The sequence below is a fragment of the Thalassophryne amazonica genome, chromosome 10 (genome assembly GCF_902500255.1).
Source record: "Thalassophryne amazonica chromosome 10, fThaAma1.1, whole genome shotgun sequence".
NCBI classification, from domain to species: Eukaryota; Metazoa; Chordata; class Actinopteri; order Batrachoidiformes; family Batrachoididae; genus Thalassophryne; species Thalassophryne amazonica.
The window spans coordinates 117,833,079-117,848,401 of record NC_047112.1 but is presented as its reverse complement, the minus strand read 5'-3'; the positions used below and the strand labels follow the sequence as shown (position 1 = coordinate 117,848,401).

The 15,323-nt window shown below is 43.2% G+C and overlaps 1 protein-coding gene across 1 annotated transcript in view; it reads right to left on the bottom strand.

The window, feature by feature from the left end:
- The window catches only part of chaf1a (chromatin assembly factor 1, subunit A (p150)), a 115,904-nt gene that overhangs the window by 29,915 nt on the left and 70,666 nt on the right, over nucleotides 1-15,323 (bottom strand). The window lies entirely within an intron of this gene.

Genomic DNA, 15,323 nt, shown 5'->3' with positions numbered 1-15,323 from the left:
CACCAAGATAAGTACTTCTGATGGCTTTGGGACATAACTTGATAATGTGGAGAGACGCATAGCCGAGATGAACGGCTCCGGTGATGCTGTGAAAAATGAGTTTTGCCGATCTTCAACAAGATATCACCGCTAATGCTAAGCAGCTCACAGAGCCTGAAGGCCACACAGGAGTCGTGGCAGATGGCCTTGAGAGTTTGAACACGCAGCAGTCTGCCGCCGCAAAACGCATCGCGTACTTGGAGTGTAAGATGGAAAACTCTGCCCGAAGGAAGAATCTAAGGCTGGTGGGGCTCCCCAAAAATGCTGAAAAGAACCAGCCCATGACTGACTACATCCAGTGCATGCTACCGATATGGCTAGGGCTCGACGCTGATAGATTGTTCACATTGGAAAAAGCGCATCGTGCTTTAGCGCGACCAAGACAGGATCAGAGCAGAGCTGTAATCATCCGTTTCCTACGATACCAAGACCGCAAGGTTGTCTTCAACACATCCAAACAACGCTCGCTCACTCACGATGGTCACAAGATCTTCTTTGCTCAAGATTTATCAGTGGAAACCATGAAGGCACGGGGCCCATTCAATGCAGTGAGGAAAAGTTCACTGAAGCTGGATCTTTTCGGGTATTTACCCTGCACCCTTGCAGGATGAGGGCTCTGTACAATGGGAAAATAGTATTGTTCTCCACACCAGAAGAAGCTGAGAACTTCCTCACAAACCCCTAAAACTGTAAACAACCAAGGAGTATAGGTAATTACAGCAGGACTGATATGGACGATACAATTGGTGCACTAGTATAAGATTTTTTCATGGCACATTAAGACAGACGTGCGGAGGAGTTCCGCGCGTCGCGGTGCAGCCGCTTGGCGCAAAGCAACACCGTGATGAAACCTCACGGGACATGTTCTGGCATGTCCAGCTCATGCACAATCACAATCGGATATTCACACAACTGGAAAGAAACCGGAATCCGTCTGAAATCCACCTGAAAGCTGTCCTGAGAGACCAACACCGAGGTGGTTTTGTTCCGCGTAATGAACGGCTCCGTGGCGCGTCCCTCTGCTTTTCTTTCCATGAAAAAAACTCCTGTAACGGTGAAATGTGCCGGAAAAAGTGCTGATGTCCACGTCTTTTCACAATTCCTGTGCTAGTCAGATGACATACTGGATCAAGACAGCGTCCAGTTTAAAAATGAACAGCATATTTCACTGTTGCAGGAGTTTTTGTCATGGAAAGAAGCTGCTCCACCGCGCGTTGCAGTGCAGCCGCTCGGCGCAAAGCAACACCGTGATGAAGCCTCACGGGACATGTTCTGGCATGTCCAGCTCATGCACAATCACAATTGGATATTCACATCAATCAATCAATCAATTTTATTTATATAGCGCCAAATCACAACAAACAGTTGCCCCAAGGCGCTTTATATTGTAAGGCAAGGCCATACAATAATTACGTAAGAGAACAAGAGAGCAGAGATCAATCACTAATGATTAAATGCAGAGTGGTGCATACAGAGCAAAAAGAGAAAGAAACACTCAGTGCATCATGGGAACCCCCCAGCAGTCTAAGTCTATAGTAGCATAACTAAGGGATGGTTCAGGGTCACCTGATCCAGCCCCAACTATAAGCTTTAGCAAAAAGGAAAGTTTTAAGCCTAATCTTAAAAGTAGAGAGGGTGTCTGTCTCCCTGATCTGAATTGAAAGCTGGTTCCACAGGAGAGGAGCCTGAAAGCTGAAGGCTCTGCCTCCCATTCTACTCTTACAAACCCTAGGAACTACAAGTAAGCCTGCAGTCTGAGAGCGAAGCGCTCTATTGGGGTGATATGGTACTATGAGGTCCCTAAGATAAGATGGGACCTGATTATTCAAAACCTTATAAGTAAGAAGAAGAATATTAAATACTATTCTAGAATTAACAGGAAGCCAATATGGGTGAGATATGCTCTCTCCTTCTAGTCCCCGTTAGTACTCTAGCTGCAGCATTTTGAATTAACTGAAGGCTTTTTAGGGAACTTTTAGGACAACCTGATAATAATGAATTACAATAGTCCAGCCTAGAGGAAATAAATGCATGAATTAGTTTTTCAGTGTCACTCTGAGACAAGACCTTTCTAATTTTAGAGATATTGCATAAAAACAAAAAAGCAGTCCTACATATTTGTTTAATATGCGCATTGAATGACATATCCTGATCAAAAATGACTCCAAGATTTCTCACAGTATTACTAGAGGTCAGGGTAATGCCATCCAGAGTAAGGATCTGGTTAGACACCATGTTTCTAAGATTTGTGGGGCCAAGTACAATAACTTCAGTTTTATCTGAGTTTAAAAGCAGGAAATTAGAGGTCATCCATGTCTTTATGTCTGTAAGACAATCCTGCAGTTTAGCTAATTGGTGTGTGTCCTCTGGCTTCATGGAAAGATAAAGCTGGGTATCATCTACAACATTTTGGCTCTCTGTTGGGACTGTTTACACAGAGACTGCTACCTGCTGCTTTGGACTTGAACTAAGTCTTTTTCAAGACTTTTTTACCTTTTTACTTTTTTTTTTTTAACTTTTTTACTGTGCTCCAACGCCTAAGGAAGACCTCTAACGGTCGAAACATCGCGACGGAGCACTTTTATCAGCTAACTTTCATTAGCGTTGGCAAGCTAACTAGCTTGCTAACGCTTTCGTTTTTATTTTTTTTTATTATTTTTATTTTATTTTAGCACCGTTGTTGTGCGTTCGCTGTTGTCGTGCATTGCCTGTGCTGCTTCATGGCCTGTTTGGTGCACTCCTTCTGCTGAATCACCTCTGGATTATTTGCACATTATTTACTTTGTGTGTTTTTAGGAATCCGCTAGCTTAGCGCAGCTACTAGCTCTTAGCCGATTTAGCATGGCGGCTTCTCCTGTCTCTCCCGTACTTTTCTGCTCTGGGTGTGAAATGTTTAGTTATTCCTCGGCCTCCTTTAGCAGTAACGGTACTTGTAATAAGTGCAGCTTATTCGTAGCTTTGGAGGCCAGGCTGGGCGAATTGGAGGCTCGGCTCCGCACCGTGGAAAATTCTACAGCTAGCCAGGCCCCTGTAGTCGGTGCGGACCAAGGTAGCTTAGCCGCCGTTAGTTCCCCCCTGGCAGATCCCGGGCAGTCAGGAAAGCAGGCTGACTGGGTGACTGTGAGGAGGAAGCGTAGCCCTAACCAGAAGCCCCGTGTACACCGTCAACCCGTTCACATCTCTAACCGTTTTTCCCCACTCGACGATACACTCGCCGAGGATCAAACTCTGGTTATTGGCGACTCTGTTTTGAGAAATGTGAAGTTAGCGACACCAGCAACCATTGTCAATTGTCTTCCGGGGGCCAGAGCAGGCGACATCGAAGGACATTTGAAATTGCTGGCTAAGGCTAAGCGTAAATTTGGTAAGATTGTAATTCACGTCGGCAGTAATGACACTCGGTTACGCCAATCGGAGGTCACTAAAATTAACATTAAATCGGTGTGTAACTTTGCAAAAACAATGTCGGACTCTGTTGTTTTCTCTGGGCCCCTCCCCAATCAGACCGGGAGTGACATGTTTAGCCGCATGTTCTCCTTGAATTGCTGGTTGTCTGAGTGGTGTCCAAAAAATGAGGTGGGCTTCATTGATAATTGGCAAAGCTTCTGGGGAAAACCTGGTCTTGTTAGGAGAGACGGCATCCATCCCACTTTAGAGGGAGCAGCTCTCATTTCTAGAAATCTGGCCAATTTTTTTGGATCCTCCAAACTGTGACTGTCTAGCGTTGGGACCAGGAGGCAGAGCTGTGGTCTTATACACCTCTCTGCAGCTTCTCTCCCCCTGCCATCCCCTCATTACCCCATCCCCGTAGAGACGGTGCCTGCTCCCAGACCACCAATAACCAGCAAAAATCTATTTAAGCATAAAAATTCAAAAAGAAAAAATAATATAGCACCTTCAATTGCACCACAGACTAAAACAGTTAAATGTGGTCTATTAAACATTAGGTCTCTCTCTTCTAAGTCCCTGTTGGTAAATGATATAATAATTGATCAACGTATTGATTTATTCTGCCTAACAGAAACCTGGTTACAGCAGGATGAATATGTTAGTTTAAATGAGTCAACACCCCCGAGTCACACTAACTGTCAGAATGCTCGTAGCACGGGCCGGGGCGGAGGATTAGCAGCAATCTTCCATTCCAGCTTATTAATTAATCAAAAACCCAGACAGAGCTTTAATTCATTTGAAAGCTTGTCTCTTAGTCTTGTCCATCCAAATTGGAAGTCCCAAAAAACAGTTTTATTTGTTATTATCTATCGTCCACCTGGTCGTTACTGTGAGTTTCTCTGTGAATTTTCAGACCTTTTGTCTGACTTAGTGCTTAGCTCAGATAAGATAATTATAGTGGGCGATTTTAACATCCACACAGATGCTGAGAATGACAGCCTCAACACTGCATTTAATCTATTATTAGACTCTATTGGCTTTGCTCAAAAAGTAAATGAGTCCACCCACCACTTTAATCATATCTTAGATCTTGTTCTGACTTATGGTATGGAAATAGAAGACTTAACAGTATTCCCTGAAAACTCCCTTCTGTCTGATCATTTCTTAACATTTACATTTACTCTGATGGACTACCCAGCAGTAGGGAATAAGTTTCATTACACTAGAAGTCTTTCAGAAAGCGCTGTAACTAGGTTTAAGGATATGATTCCTTCTTTATGTTCTCTAATGCCATATAACAACACAGTGCAGAGTAGCTACCTAAACTCTGTAAGGGAGATAGAGTATCTCGTCAATAGTTTTACATCCTCATTGAAGACAACTTTGGATGCTGTAGCTCCTCTGAAAAAGAGAGCTTTAAATCAGAAGTGTCTGACTCCGTGGTATAACTCACAAACTTGTAGCTTAAAGCAGATAACCAGTAAGTTGGAGAGGAAATGGCGTCTCACTAATTTAGAAGATCTTCACTTAGCCTGGAAAAAGAGTCTGTTGCTCTATAAAAAAGCCCTCCGTAAAGCTAGGACATCTTTCTACTCATCACTAATTGAAGAAAATAACAATAACCCCAGGTTTCTTTTCAGCACTGTAGCCAGGCTGACAAAGAGTCAGAGCTCTATTGAGCTGAGTATTAACTTTAACTAGTAATGAGTTCATGACTTTCTTTGCTAACAAAATTTTAACTATTAGAGAAAAAATTACTCATAACCATCCCAAAGACGTATCGTTATCTTTGGCTGCTTTCAGTGATGCCGGTATTTGGTTAGACTCTTTCTCTCCGATTGTTCTGTCTGAGTTATTTTCATTAGTTACTTCATCCAAACCATCAACATGTTTATTAGACCCCATTCCTACCAGGCTGCTCAAGGAAGCCCTACCATTATTTAATGCTTCGATCTTAAATATGATCAATCTATCTTTGTTAGTTGGCTATGTACCACAGGCTTTTAAGGTGGCAGTAATTAAACCATTACTTAAAAAGCCATCACTTGACCCAGCTATCTTAGCTAATTATAGGCCAATCTCCAACCTTCCTTTTCTCTCAAAAATTCTTGAAAGGGTAGTTGTAAAACAGCTAACTGATCATCTGCAGAGGAATGGTCTATTTGAAGAGTTTCAGTCAGGTTTTAGAATTCATCATAGTACAGAAACAGCATTAGTGAAGGTTACAAATGATCTTCTTATGGCCTCGGACAGTGGACTCATCTCTGTGCTTGTTCTGTTAGACCTCAGTGCTGCTTTTGATACTGTTGACCATAAAATGTTATTACAGAGATTAGAGCATGTCATAGGTATTAAAGGCACTGCGCTGCGGTGGTTTGAATCATATTTGTCTAATAGATTACAGTTTGTTCATGTAAATGGGGAATCTTCTTCACAGACTAAAGTTAATTGTGGAGTTCCACAAGGTTCTGTGCTAGGACCAATTTTATTCACTTTATACATGCTTCCCTTAGGCAGTATTATTAGACGGTATTGCTTAAACTTTCATTGTTACGCAGATGATACCCAGCTTTATCTATCCATGAAGCCAGAGGATACACACCAATTAGCTAAACTGCAGGATTGTCTTACAGACATAAAGACATGGATGACCTCTAATTTCCTGCTTTTAAACTCAGATAAAACTGAAGTTATTGTACTTGGCCCCACAAATCTTAGAAGCATGGTGTCTAACCAGATCGTTACTCTGGATGGCATTTCCCTGATCTCTAGTAATACTGTGAGAAATCTTGGAGTCATTTTTGATCAGGATATGTCATTCAAAGCGCATATTAAACAAATATGTAGGACTGCCTTTTTGCATTTACGCAATATCTCTAAAATCAGAAAGGTCTTGTCTCAGAGTGATGCTGAAAAACTAATTCATGCATTTATTTCCTCTAGGCTGGACTATTGTAATTCATTATTATCAGGTTGTCCTAAAAGTTCCCTAAAAAGCCTTCAGTTGGTTCAGAATGCTGCAGCTAGAGTACTGACGGGGACTAGCAGGAGAGAGCATATCTCACCCGTGTTGGCCTCTCTTCATTGGCTTCCTGTTAATTCTAGAATAGAATTTAAAATTCTTCTTCTTACTTATAAGGTTTTGAATAATCAGGTCCCATCTTATCTTAGGGACCTCGTAGTACCATATTACCCCATTAGAGCGCTTCGCTCTCAGACTGCGGGCTTACTTGTAGTTCGTAGGGTTTGCAAGAGTAGAATGGGAGGCAGAGCCTTCAGCTTTCAGGCTCCTCTCCTGTGGAACCAGCTCCCAATTCAGATCAGGGAGACAGATACCCTCTCTACTTTTAAGATTAGGCTTAAAACTTTCCGTTTCGCTAAGGCTTATAGTTAGGGCTGGATCGGGTGACCCTGGACCATCCCTTGGTTATGTTGCTTTAGACGTAGACTGTGGGGGGGGTTCCCATGATGCACTGTTTCTTTCTCTTTTTGCTCCGTATGCATCACTCTGCATTTAATCATTAGTGATCGATCTCTGCCCCCCTTCTCGGCATGTCTTTTTCCTGGTTCTTTCCCTCAGCCCCAACCAGTCTCAGCAGAAGACTGCCCCTCCCTGAGCCTGGTTCTGCTGGAGGTTTCTTCCTGTTAAAAGGGAGTTTTTCCTTCCCACTGTGGCCAAGTGCTTGCTCATAGGGGGTCGTTTTGACCGTTGGGGTTTTTCATAATTATTGTATGGCCTTGCCTTACAATATGGAGCGCCTTGGGGCAACTGTTTGTTGTGATTTGGCGCTATATAAGAAAAGGGTTGATTGATCTGCGTAACAATGAAAATTTAAGCAATGCCGTCTAATAATACTGCCTAAGGGAAGCATGTATAAAGTGAATAAAATTGGTCCTAGCACAGAACCTTGTGGAACTCCATAATTAACCTTAGTCTGTGAAGAAGATTCCCCATTTACATGAACAAATTGTAATCTATTAGATAAATATAATTCAAACCACCGCAGCGCAGTGCCTTTAATACCTATGGCATGCTCTAATCTCTAATAAAATTTTATGGTCAACAGTATCAAAAGCAGCACTGAGGTCTAACAGAACAAGCACAGAGATGAGTCCACTGTCTGAGGTCATAAGAAGATCATTTGTAACCTTCACTAATGCTGTTTCTGTACTATGATGAATTCTAAAACCTGACTGAAACTCTTCAAATAGACCATTCCTCTGCAGATGATCAGTTAGCTGTTTTACAACTACCCTTTCAAGAATTTTTGAGAGAAAAGGAAGGTTGGAGATTGGCCTATAATTAGCTAAGATAGCTGGGTCAAGTGATGGCTTTTTGAAAATAACTCAGACAGAACAATCAGAGAGAAAGAGTCTAACCAAATACCGGCATCACTGAAAGCAGCCAAAGATAACGATACGTCTTTGGGATGGTTATGAGTAATTTTTTTCTCTAATAGTTAAAATTTTATTAGTAAAGAAAGTAATGAAGTCATTACTAGTTAAAGTTAAAGGAATACTCGGCTCAATAGAGCTCTGACTCTTTGTCAGCCTGGCTACAGTGCTGAAAAGAAAACTGGGGTTGTTCTTATTTTCTTCAATTAGTGATGAGTAGTAAGATGTCCTAGCTTTACGGAGGGCTTTTTATAGAGCAACAGACTCTTTTTCCAGGCTAATTGAAGAGCTTCTAAATTAGTGAGACGCCATTTCCTCTCCAACGTACGGGTTATCTGCTTTAAGCTGCGAGTTTGTGAGTTATACCACGGAGTCAGGCACTTCTGATTTAAAGCTCTCTTTTTCAGAGGAGCTACAGCATCCAAAGTTGTCTTCAATGAGGATGTAAAACTATTGACGAGATACTCTATCTCACAGAGTTTAGGTAGCTACTCTGCACTGTGTTGGTATATGGCATTAGAGAACAAAGAAGGAATCATATCCTTAAACCTAGTTACAGCGCACATGACTGGAAAGCAACCGCAATCCGTCTGAAATCCACCTGAAAGCTGTCCTGAGAGACCAACACCGAGGTGGTTTTGTCCCACGTAATGAACGGAGCCGTGGCGCGTCCCTCCGCTTTTCTTTCCATGAAAAAAAAACTCCTGTAACAGTGGAATGTGCCAGAAAAAGTGGTGATGTCTACATCTTCTGTCTTTTTGTGAAAGTCAGACGAGGTCCCGGATCAACAAAGCTTTCACGTTGGAAATGATCTGGTTGTTCCAGCGGGCTGTCAGCCTGTCGATGGGGGCAGTTGTGGGCCGTCCTTAAAGCGGCAGTAACACCCCATAATCAATTCAATCAATCAATCAATTTTATTTTTATATAGCGCCAAATCACAACAAACAGTTGCCCCAAGGCGCTTTATATTGTAAGGCAAGGCCATACAATAATTATGTAAAACCCCAACGGTCAAAACGACCCCCTGTGAGCAAGCACTTGGCTACAGTGGGAAGGAAAAACTCCCTTTTAACAGGAAGAAACCTCCAGCAGAACCAGGCTCAGGGAGGGGCAGTCTTCTGCTGGGACTGGTTGGGGCTGAGGGAGAGAACCAGGAAAAAGACATGCTGTGGAGGGGAGCAGAGATCAATCACTAATGATTAAATGCAGAGTGGTGCATACAGAGCAAAAACAAAGAAACAGTGCATCATGGGAACCCCCCAGCAGTCTACGTCTATAGCAGCATAACTAAGGGATGGTTCAGGGTCACCTGATCCAGCCCTAACTATAAGCTTTAGCAAAAAGGTAAGTTTTTAAGGAAAGTAATCTGTTTAATCCCCATAAAATCGTCCCTGAAAGCCATATTAATTTTTCGAACGGTGTCCTCCTGGAGGTCTCTCACAGTTTCTGGAAAAAAATTGATGCAGCAAAGCTCCAAATCGTTCAGACATTTATTTGCAATAAAAAAATAGACGAGAGGGGTGGACCACACCTCCCTCAAAGCCTGCTCACAGGAGAATGACGCAACCGACAGGCATGAAAAAACTCACGCATGCGCATGAAGGTTCAAGCTTGTCTGATGCAATCACACATGATTCAAATCCATATGGTTTAAAAAAAAAAAAATAATAAGGTCGGATACTTTTCTAACAGACCCCGTATTATGCTTCATATCTATTAGTCTGGGATGTTAAGTGTTGAAAGTTCAAGTTGGGACACGGAGTTGGGGGGGGGGCACGTGGGCTGTCTGTGATATGCCTACAGTTAATCTACTCGTGTGTGGATTGGTATTTGCCCTTATGTTTTAGGTTGAATAAGGGGACAACCCGTCAGGGCTGCCCTCTTTTTCCATTATTATTCATTGTGGCCATTGAGCCTTTAGCTATGACCATTAGAGCTGAGACAATTTGTCAGGTATAACTATCAGAGACTATGAACACAAGACATCATTGTACGCAGATAATGTTATCCTCTTTTTGTCAAACCTATCAAACAGTATCCATACAGTATTACGTTAAAAAAATTTGGTCAGTTTTATGGATACTGTATTAATAATACAAAATCCTCTATACCGTTTTTGAACAAAGACAAAATAATTAATCCAGTTATAAGTACACCTTTCTTTAATGCAGAGGAGGGCTTTACCTATCTTAGAATTAAGATTACTCCCCAAATTAACAATCGTTGAGGCAAACTATGACCCGCTGTGCTGTATGTCGCGCATGTATAGTATATATGACAATAAAGCTGACTTTAACTTGACTTGAGAGAAGTACGAGACATTCTTGAAAGCTGGACAACCATGCCAATATCAACAATTGGCCGGATCAACTTAATGAAGATGTCTATCTTGCCCATATTTCTACAACCCCTGGCAAAAATTATGGAATCACTGGCCTCAGAGGATGTTCATTCAGTTGTTTAATTTTGTAAAAAAAAAAAGCAGATCACAGACACGACACAAAACTAAAGTCATTTCAAATGGCAACTTTCTGGCTTTAAGAAACACTAAGAAATCAGGAAAAAAAAAAAATTGTGGCAGTCAGTAACGGTTACATTTTTAGACCAAGCAGAGGGAAAAAAATATGGAATCACTCAATTCTGAGGAAAAAATTATGGAATCATGAAAAACAAAAGAACGCTCCAACACATCACTAATATTTTGTTGCACCACCTCTGGCTTTTATAACAGCTTGCAGTCTCTGAGGCATTGACTTAATGAGTGACAAACAGTACTCTTCATCAATCTGGCTCCAACTTTCTCTGATTGCTGTTGCCAGATCAGCTTTGCAGGTTGGAACCTTGTCATGGACCATTTTCTTCAACTTCCAAAGATTTTCAATTGGATTAAGATCCGGACTATTTGCAGGCCATGTTTTCAAGGAATGTTTTCACAGTTTTTGCAAGATGCATCATCATCTTGAAAAATGATTTCATCATCCCCAAACATCCTTTCAATTGATGGGATAAGAAAAGTGTCCAAAATATCAACATAAACTTGTGCATTTATTGATGATGTAATGACAGCCATCTCCCCAGTGCCTTTACCTGACATGCAGCCCCATATCAATGACTGTGGAAATTTACATGTTCTCTTCAGGCAGTCATCTTTAGAAATCTCATTGGAACGGCACCAAACAAAAGTTCCAGCATCATCACCTTGCCCAATGCAGATTCGTCACCGAATATGACTTTCATCCAGTCATCCACAGTCCACGATTGCTTTTCCTTAGCCCATTGTAACCTTGTTTTTTTCTGTTTAGGTGTTAACGATGGCTTTCGCTTAGCTTTTCTGTATGTAAATCCCATTTTCTTTAGGCGGTTTCTTACAGTTTTGTCAGACGTTGACTCCAGTTTCCTCCCATTCGTTCATTTGTTTTGTTGTGCATTTTCGATTTTTGAGACATATTGCTTTAAGTTTTATGTCTTGACACTTTGATGTCTTCCTTGGTCTACCAGTATGTTTGCCTTTAACAACCTTCCCATGTTTGTATTTGGTCCAGAGTTTAGACACAGCTGACTGAACAACCAACATCTTTTGCAACATTGCGTGATGATTTACCCTCTTTTAAGAGTTTGATAATCCTCTCCTTTGTTTGTTTGTGTGATCACTCCTTTTTAGATGCAGACTAACAAGCAGATCTGATTTAATGCAGGTGTTAGTTTTGGGGATGAAAATTTACAGGGTGATTCCATAATTTTTTCCTCAGAATTGAGTGAGTCCATATTTTTTCCCCTCTGCTTGGTCTAAAAAAGTAACCGTTACTGACTGCCACAATTTTTTTTTCCTGATTTCTTATAGTGTTTCTTAAAGCCAGAAAGTTGCCATTTGAAATGACTTCAGTTTTGTGTCATGTCTGTGATCTGCTTTTTTTCTACAAAATTAAACAACTGAATGGTCATCCTCTGAGGCCGGTGATTCCATAATTTTTGCCAGGGGTTGTATACCTGTTTCAATCACTTCCAATGCCATTGCCAAAACCCTTTTTTAAAGAAATTAGCAGCGTATTTTGCAGGTTCATCTGGAACATCAGCAAATCTAGACTCAGACTCAGTTTATTGTATATGCCATATGATTGGGGCGGATTACAAATGCCCAGTTTACAGTGGTACTACTGGGCCGCTCAGCACTATGTTCTATTTTGTCACACAAACGTCTCCCGCATGGGTACATATTGAACAGGCATCGATATCTAAACTGTCATTAAATCTGTATTTATATTCAGCAGATTTTAAACCTAAAAAAAAAAATCCCTTCCTTAAAAACTCTATTGACATACGGTTCAACGCTCAGACATATTGGCGACACGCCATGACACGCCAGCTGTGTTCAAAATACTCACTTTCTAAAAAACATCTTTTTAAATATTTACAATTGAGGCACTTCATCTCGACAATCCCAGACGTGCAAAATGTCTGACTGATAAAGGTACTTTAATTCATTGTGTATGGGAATGCTATAAGTTGGTGGCTTTTTGGAAAATGGTTGTCCATACTCTAAGCAAAATCACAGGTGTTCAAGTTCCATGCTCAGCAAAAATTTGTATTATGGGGATATATCCTAATAACGTTTACTCCAACTCCAAGTGTAAGATCTTGAGGATGGCAGCTCTGTCTTGAGAGACTGAAGTATCATCTGCACAGTCCTGGATTAGAGAGATGGCGAGGTGTGTTGCATTAGAAAAGCTAACCTATGTAATTAGGGGCAATGCAAGAATTTGAAGAAGTCTGGACACCCTTAATGGAATTCCTAAGGCAATGATGGCTTATATTTATTTGTAAGACTGTTGAGTGTGATTAATTTTCTCTCTCTCTCTTTTTTGTGTGTGCGTGCAGGCAGCGGGATGCAATCCACTGTGTAATTAGTGTGGTGTGTATTGATGTGTGTTAAATTTCTATTGAAAATCAATAAAAACATTTTTCTGAAATGGGGTAGTTGTGATATGAAGGGTGAGAAAATAACAGCAATATTTACTTGTATCAGTTTTTTTTTTTGCACAGCTGCAGTAAAAATTGGATACATTTTGTTCACGTCATCACAAGTACAAAAAATGTGACTGATGCACAGGAAAAACAGACTGAGTGCATTTCTATATGACCCTTCCATATGGGTTTTATGGCCGGTGGGGCATAAATTTAGAATTTTTATTTTTGACCTTGATATTATTGTAGTGTCGGAAGACATTTATTTTTATTTATTTATTTTAACCGTGGAATAAGAGGGTGGTGATGAGGAAGTACAGGTGAGGTAATACAGCTGTGTGGGTGTGGTGGTGGGGGCATATTTTAGACTAGGCCGTCAAAATATTCAACATTAACAACATGTTTATGCAAGATTCTTATTCAAGTAAAATGGGTTAAATGATGTCCAAAGAAAGTGGCCACAAGTTACACATTGATGGGACATCATAATAAAATTTCAATATGGTCAGTAGAATATGCAGCAGGAATATCATCTTGATTTTCTGCTATTATGTTCACAACATGTGCGATTTGCACCAGACAGAAATAGGCTAATGATGGAGACATCCATGTAGGTTCAAACTGAAACAAATTCCACCGTAATCAAAACCGTAATAAATACGTTTGTACTTCTGGCTGATAGAACAAAGACATTCATGAGTAAATAAATTTATTCATGACCTCCTCCATGACCAGTAAAAAAAAAAAGTCAAGGACCGAGACGTCGCCCGGTATGGCGGAGCCGGGGCCGGACCCTGAAGCCAGGCCTGGGATTGGAGCTCGCGCGCAAGTGCCTGGTGGTCGGGCCTTAGCCCATGGGGCCATGCCGGGCTCAGCCCGAAAGAGCGATGTGGGCCCGCCCTCCTGTGGGTTCACCACCTGCAGAGGGGGCCATGGGGGTCAGGTGCAGAGGATTGGGTGGCGGTCGAGGGCGGGCGGCCCTGCAGCCCAGTCCATGCTCACAGCCCCTGGCTGTTGGGACGTGGAATGTCACCTCGCTGGGGGGAAGGAGCCTGAGCTTGTGCAGGAGGTTGAGAGATACCGACGAGAGATAGTCGGGCCCACCTCCACGCACAGCTTGGACTCTGGTACCCAACTACGGGAGAGGGGTTGGACGCTTCATTTTTTTGGCGTTGCCCACGGGGAGAGGCGGAGAGCTGGGGTCGCATTGCTTATTGCTCCCCAGCTCAGTCGCCATGTGTTGGAGTTCACTCCGGTGAACGAGAGGGTCGCGTCCCTACGCCTTCGGGTCGGGGACAGGTCTCCCACCGTTTTCTCAGCCTATGGGCCGAGCAGCAGTGCAGAGTACCCGACCTTCCTGGAGTCCCTGGGAGGGGTACTAAATAGCGCTCTGACTGGGGACTCCATTGTTCTCCTGGGGGATTTCACGACCTGGAGGGGGGTGATTGGGAAGCACGGCCTCCCCGATCTGAACCCGAGTGGTGTTCAGTTGTTGGACTTCTGTGCTAGTCACAGTTTGTCCATCACGAACACCATGTTCGAGCACAAGGGTGTCCATAAGTGCACGTGGCACCAGAACACCCTGAGCCGGAGGTCGATGATCGACTTTGTAGTCGTATCATCTGACCTTCGGCCACGTGTCTCGGACACTCGGGTGAAGAGAGGGGCTGAGCTGTCGACCGATCACCACCTGGTGGTGACTTGGATCTGCTGGGAAAGGAGGAAGCCGGTCAGACCTGGCAGGCCCAAACGTATCGTGAGGGTCTGCTGGGAACGACTGGTGGAACCCTGTGTCAGCGAGGTCTTCAACTCCCACCTCCGGGAGAGCTTCTCACAGATCCCGGGGGAGGTTGGAGACATGGAGTCCGAGTGGACCATGTTCTCCACCTCCACTGTCGATGCGGCCGCTCGTAGCTGTGGTCACAAGGTCTCTGGTGCCTGTCACGGCGGCAATCCCCGAACCCGGTGGTGGACACCGGAAGTAAGGGATGCCGTCAAGCTGAAGAAGGAGTCCTACTTATCTTTGTTGGTAGGCGGAACCCCAGAGGCAGCTGACAGGTACCGGCAGGCCAAGCGTGCCGCAGCCCGTGCGGTTGCAGAGGCAAAAACTTGGGTCTGGGAGGAGTTCGGGGAGGCCATGGAGGAGGATTATCGGTCGGCCTCGAAGAGATTCTGGCAAACCGTCCGACGCCTCAGAAGGCGGAAGCAGCTCTCCACCAGCACTGTTTACGGTGCGGGTGGGGAGCTGTTGACCCTGACTGGGGATGTTGTCAGGCGGTGGAAGGAGTACTTTGAGGATCCCATCGTCACGTCTTCCGAAGAGGAAGCAGAGACTGGGGACTCAGAGGTGGACTCATCCATTACCCGGGCCGAAGTCACCAAGGTGGTTAGAAAGCTCCTTGGTGGCAAGGCTCCTGGGGTGGATGAAATCCATCCTGAGTACCTTAAGTCTCTGGATGTTGTGGGACTGTCTTGGCTGGCATGCCTCTGCAACATCGCGTGGCGAACGGGGACAGTGCCTCTGGATTGGCAGACCG